General features: G+C 37.6%; 1 pseudogene; it reads left to right on the forward strand.

Moving 5' to 3' along the window:
* The first annotated feature begins 3,511 nt into the window (after window positions 1–3,511).
* Window positions 3,512–4,188, forward strand: LOC117979361 (ATP synthase subunit a-like; annotated as a pseudogene).
* The last annotated feature ends 3,024 nt before the right edge of the window (window positions 4,189–7,212 follow it).

The raw sequence follows: 7,212 nt of genomic DNA on the forward strand, positions 1-7,212 counted from the left end.
AATTTTAGCCTACTCCTCAACCACTCATATAGACTGAATAATAGCAGTACTAATGTATAACCCAAACATTACCATTTTTACCCTAATTATCTATTTCATCCCAACAATTGCTGCATTCCAAGTACTCAACCTGAATTCAAGCACCACAACCTTATCACTGTCTCACACCTGAAACAAATTAACATGATTAATATCTATAATCCTATCAATTTTATTATCCCTAAGATGTTTACCCCCATTAACAGGATTCCTACCTAAATGAATTATTATCCAAGAGTTTACAAAAAATAAGTCTTATTATCCCAACCATCATAGCCATCATAACTTTACTTAACCTATATTTTTATATATGCTTAATTTACTCCACTTCAGTGACAATATTCCCCACATCCAATAATATAAAAAGAAAATGACAGTTCGAAAACACAAAACCCATATTATTCCTCCCCCCACTCATCATCTTCTCTACCTTCCTCCTACCAATATCTCCACTGACACTATTTATAATCTAGAAACGGAGGTTAAGTAAGACCAAGAGCCTTCGAAGCTCTTAGCAAGTACATTATACCTAAGTTCTGCAAAAACCTAAGGACTGTAAAATTCTACTCTGTATCAATTGAACGAAAATCAATCACTTTAATTAAGCTAAGCCCTTACTAGATTGATGGGACTTAAACCCACGAACATTTAATTAACAGATAAAGACCCTAATCAACTGGCTTCAATCTACTTCTCCTGCCATTGGGGGAGAAAGGTGGGAGAAGCCCCGGCAGGATTGAAGCTGCTTCTTTGAATTTGCAATTCAACATGAAAATCACCTCGGGGCTGGTAAAAAGAGGTCTTGACCTCTGTTTTTAGATTACAGTCTAATGCTTACTCAGCCATTTTACCTTTTTCTCACTTCACTTATGTTCACCAACTGTTGACTGTTCTCAGCCGACTATAAAGATATTGGGATATTCTATCTACTGTTCAGTGCATGAGCAGGGATAGTGGGTCCAGATTTAAGCCTCCTTATTCAAGCTGAACTGGGCCAACCAGGTACTCTTTTAGGAGATGATCAAATTTATAATGTCATCATTACAGCTTATGCATTTGTCATAATTTTCTTCATAGTAATGCCAATTATAATTGGAGGCTTCGGCAACTGATTAGTTCCTCTGATAATTGCCCCCCCAATATAGCATTTCCTTGCATAAATAGTAGGAGTTTCTGACTCCTCTCACCCTCTTTCCTACTATTATTTGCATCCGCTATAGTAGAGGCAGGTGCTGGAACCGGCTGAATAGTCTACCCCCACCCCCCCCCACCCCTTAGCAGGAAATCTAACACATGCGGGAGCCTCTGTAGATTTAACCATCTTTTCACTCCATTTGGCAGGTGTTTCTTCTATTTTAGGGCTATTAACTTTATTACCACAATTATTAATATAAACCCCCAGCCATGTCCCAATATCACACACTCCTCTTCATCTGATCAGTCTTAATTACAGCAGTTCTTCTACTCCTTTCTCTCCCAGTCCTAGCTGCCGGCATTACTATATTGTTAACTGACTGCAATCTTAATACTACTTTTTTCGACCCAGCTAGTGGAGGTGATCCTATCTTATATCAGCATTTATTCTGATTCTTTGGTCACCCCGAAGTCTCTCTCATCTTACCAGGCTTCAGATAATTTCCCATATCATAACATATTATTCTGGAAAAAAAAGAACCATTTGGGTATATGGGCATAGTATGAGCCATAATATCAATTGGCTTCTTAGGGTTTATCGTATGGGCCCACCACATATTTACAGTAGGAATAGATGTAGATACACGAGCATATTTCACCTCTGCTACTATAATTATTGCTATTCCTACTGGTGTCAAAGTCTTTAGCTGGCTAGCTACACTTCACAGCAGTAGTATCAAATGATCCCCCACAATGCTCTGAGCCCTGGGATTTATTTTCCTTTTTACAACAGGAGGCCTAACCGGCATCATACTAGCCAATTCATCACTGGATATTGTACTACATGATAGATATTTTGTTGTAGCCCATTTCCATTATGTCTTATCAAAAGGAGCCATATTTGCCATTATGGGAGGCTTTGTTCACTGATTCCCTCTATTTTCAGGTTATACTCAATCAAATCTATGCTAAAACTCACTTTGCTATTATATTTGTAAGTGTGAATTTAACTTTTTTCCCACAGCACTTCCTCGGCCTATCTGGTATGCCTTGACGTTACTCCAGTTATCCTGACGTGTACACCGCATGAAATATTATTTCATCCTAGGCTCATTTATTCCCCTAACAGCAGTAATACTAATAATTTTCATGGTCTGAGAAGCCTTCACTTCAAAATGAAAAGTTCTAATAGTTGAGCAACCATCTACCCACTTAGAATGACTATATGGCTGTCCACCAACCCATCACACATTCGAAGAACCAACCTACATGAAGACCTAAGTGAAAAAGGAGGGAATCGAACCCCCCACAGACTGGTTTCAAGCCAATCCCATAACCTCTGTGACCTTCTCAATAAGATATTAGTGAAATTATTTCATAACTTTGTCAAAGTTAAGTTATAGGTTAAGCCGTATATATCTTAATGGCCCATACAGTTCAATTAGATCTTCAAGATGCTTCATTTCCTATTACAGAATAACTACTTACCTTCCATGACCACACCCTTGTAATTGTTTTCCTAATTAGTTCCCTGGTTCTATACGTTATTTCTCTAATACTCACAATAAAATTGACTAACAATAGCACCACAGATGCCCAAGAAATAGAGACTGTCTGAATGATCTTGCCTGCTAGCATCTTAATCTTAACTGCCCTCCCATCCCTACATATGTAATATACAACAGATGAAGTCAATAAGCCTTCTCTCACCGTTAAAACAATCGGACATCAATGGTATTGAAGCTACTAGTGTACAGATTATGAAGAGTTAAGCTTCTATTCTTATATGCTTCCAACAGCAGACCTAAAACCAAAAGAACTCCGACTCCTTGAAGTCGATAACCGAACAATCCTCCCAATAGAAATTCCCATCCGCATGTTAACCTCATCTGAAGATGTCCTGCACTCATGAACTATTCCCTCATTAGGTTTAAAAACAGATGCAGTCCCTGGACGCTTAAACCAATTTACCTTAACCACTACACGACCAGGCTTCAACTACAGACAATGCTCAGAAATCTGTGGATCTAATCATGGTTTTATACCTATTGTTCTAGAACTAGTTCCATTAAAAACTTTTGAAACTTGATCTATATCCACACCATAATATCACTGTAAAGTTACCCCAGTGTTAACCTTTTAAGTTAAAGATCGAGAGAAATCATACCTCTCTAGAGTGAATGCCTCAGCTAGATACTTCCACATGACCTATTATTGTATCAATAATCGTAACTTTATTTTCCATTATTCAATTAAAAATTTCAAATTTCATCTACCATACACCCCCTTCACCAAAAACAGTTAAAGTACAAAAACATAACAACCCTTGAGAACTAAAATGAACAAAAATCTGTTCACCTCATTTATCGCCCCAACAATCCTAGGGTTACCCACAGCAGCACTAATCATCTTGTTCCCCTCCACACTCCTTCCAACCTCCAACTATCTAGTCAATAACTGATTAATTTCTATTCAACAATGACTAGTTCAACTTATCCTAAAACAAATAATTATACGTAACATTAAAGGACAAGCCCGATCCCTTATACTGATATCTCTAATTCTCTTTATTGCCTTAACCAATCTCCTTGGACTCCTACCAGACTCATTTACGCCAACTACCCAACCATCAATAAATCTAGCTACAGCAATCCCCTTATGAGCAGGCACAGTAATCATAGGCTTCTGCTTTAAAACTAAAAACTCCTTAGCTCACTTCCTACTACAAGGCACATGCATACCACTTATTCCTATACCAGTATTCACCGAAACCATTAGTCTATTTATTCAACCAACAGCACTAGCTGTACGTCTAACAGCCAACATTACAGCCAGTCACTTACTCATGCGCTTAATTGGAGGAGCCACACTAGTATTATCAACTACTAACCTTCCCACAGCTTCAATCACCTTTTTATTCTAATTCTATTAACCATGCTCCAATCTGCTGTGGCCCTTATCCAAGCTTATGTCTTTACGCTTTTAATAAGCCTTTATTTATATGACAATACATAATGACCCACCAAACACACACCTATCATTTAGTCAAACCCAGCCCTTGACCATTAACAGGGGCTCTCTCAGCTCTCCTAATAACATCCGCCCTAGCTATATGATTTCACTTTAACTCTATTACTCTTTTAACCCTAGGCCTACTAACCAATACACTGACTATATATCAATGGTGATGTGACATTATCCGAGAAAGTACATTTCCAGGCCATAATACAACAACTGTTCAAAAAGGCCTCCGATGTGGAATAGTCTTATTTATTATCTCAGAAGTATTTTTCTTTGCTGGATTCTTTTGAGCATTCTACCATTCTAGTCTAGCCCCAACTCCAGAATTAGGAGGACACTGATCTCCAACACACATTTCTCCCCTCGACCCCCTGGAAGTACCCCTCCTGAACACATCTGTATTACTTGCATCAGGGGTTTCAATTACTTGAGCCCATCACAGCATAATAGAAAATAATCAAAAACAAGTAATTCAAGCACTACTTTTCACAATTATCTTAGGCATTTGCTTCACCCTCCTACAAGTCTCAGAATACTTAGAGGCTCCCTTTGCTTTTTCTGATGGAATTTATGGCTCAACATTTTGTATAGCTACAGGCTTTTATGGACTTCACATCATTTTTGGATCAACATTCCTTACTCCGCCAATTAAAATACCACTTTACATCTAGCCATCATTTTGGCTTTGAAGCCACCACCTGATATTGACACTATGTAGATGTAGTATGACTACACTGTATATTTCTATCTACTGATGAGGGTCTTACTCTTTTAGTATAAACAGTACCATTGACTTCCAATCAATTAGTTTCGATAGTATCTGAAAAAGAGTAATTAACCTAACATTAGCCCTAGTAATCAACACCCTACTAGCCCTGTCACTTACAGCTATTACATTCTGGCTCCCACAACTTAATATTTATACAGAAAAATCCAGCCCCTACAAATGCGGATTTGACTCGTTATCCTCTGCCCTCATTCCTTTCTCCACAAAATTATTTCTAGTAGCCATCACATTCCTCCTATTTGACTTAGAAATTGCCCTACTACTACCCTTACCATGAGCCCTTCAAACAACCTGACACTAATACTTAGTACATCCTTTATGCTAGTTATCATTTTAATCCTAGGGTTAACTTATGAATGAACTCAAAAAGGATTAGACTGAACTGAATTGGTAAGTAGTTTAAGCCAAAATAAATGATTTTGACTCATTAGTTATGATAGAACATGTTTACCAAATGCCCTCTATTTACATAAATATTATATTCACATACACCATGTCACTTCTGGGGGTATTAATCTATCCATCCCACCTAATATCATCCCTACTATGCCTACAAGGAATAATATTATCATTATTCATCATAAATACCGTTTTAACTTTAAATATACATTTTAACCTAGCAACCGTAGTACCCATCACCCTACTAGTATCTGCTGCCTGCGAAGCCGCTGTGGGCCTTGCGTTACTAGTTTCAAATTCCAACACATATGGCTTAAACTATGTGCATAACCTAAATTTACTTCGACGGTAAAAATTATCATTCCAACAATTATACTGCTACCAATAACATGACTCTCTGATAATCCTATACTCTGGATCAATATAACCACTCACAGCCTAATTATCAGCTTTATTTCCCTATTATTCTTTAATCAATTCAACGACAATCTATTCAACTTCTCATCAACTTTTCTCCTCTGATCCCCTAACATCACCCCTTCTAATCTTAACAGCCTGGCCATTACCTCTTATAATTATAGCAAGCCAGTATCACCTCTCCAGTGAATCCCTCCCACAGAAAAAGCTCTATATTTCCATATTGATCTCCCTACAAGTTTTTCTAATTATGGCATTTACAGCCACGGAACTAATTATATTTTATATTCTCTTTGAAGCTACACTTATCCCCACCTTAATTATTATTACCCGCTGGGGCAACCAACCAGAATGCCTCAATGCAAGCACATATTTCTTACCTTACAAACTAGTAGGATCTCTCCCCCTACTTATTATACTTACTTACACCCAAAATATCCTAGGCTCACTGAGCATAATAATAATAACATTTTTTAATACCCAAGAACTATTGATTTCCTGATCCAACAACTTTATATGGTGTGTATAATGGTTTTTATGGTAAAAATACCCCTATACGGACTTCACCTATGACTTCCTAAAGCCCATGTAGAAATCCGTATTGCTGGCTCAATGGTACTTGCAGCAGGACTCCTAAAAACTAGGCGGCTATGGCATAACACAACTTAACCCTTATCCTCAGCCCCCTGACAGAATATATAGTCTTTCCCTTCCTCATGTTATCCTTATGAGGTATAGTTATGACAAGCTCTATCTGTCTATGACAAACTGAGCTTAAGTCACTTATTGCATATTCCTCCATAAGCCATATGGCACTTGTTATTATGGCTATCCTTATTCAAACCCCCTGAAGCTTTACCGGTTTAATTATCCTCGTAATTGCCCACGGACTTACTTCGTCCCTACTTTTCTGCCTAGCAAATTCAAACTACAAGCGAATCCACAGCCGAATCATATTACTCTCTCGAGGGCTTCAAACATTATTTCCACTAATAGCCTTTTGATGGCTTATAGCAAATCTTACTAACCCTGCCTTACCCCCCTCCACTAATCTAATAGGAGAACTCCTCGTAATAGTGGCTTCTTTCTCCTGATCAAATATTACCATTATGCTTATAGGATGTAATATATTAATCACTGCCCTTTATTTCCATCACATACTTGTCACAACACAATGATGAACACTTACTTGTTATATTAACAGTATTAAGCCCTCCTTTACATGAGAAAATATATTAATATTTATACACCTTTCACCTATTCTCCTATTATCTCTAAACCCTAAAATTATTATACAGTCTATACCCTACAAATACAGTTTAATCAAAATGTTAGATTGTGGATCTAATAATAGAAGTCTGCTGCTTCTTATTTACCAAGAAAGTGTGCAAGAACTGCTGACTCATGCCCCCATG

Source organism: Pan paniscus, chromosome 13 (genome assembly GCF_029289425.2).
Source record: "Pan paniscus chromosome 13, NHGRI_mPanPan1-v2.0_pri, whole genome shotgun sequence".
Lineage (NCBI taxonomy): Eukaryota > Metazoa > Chordata > Mammalia > Primates > Hominidae > Pan > Pan paniscus.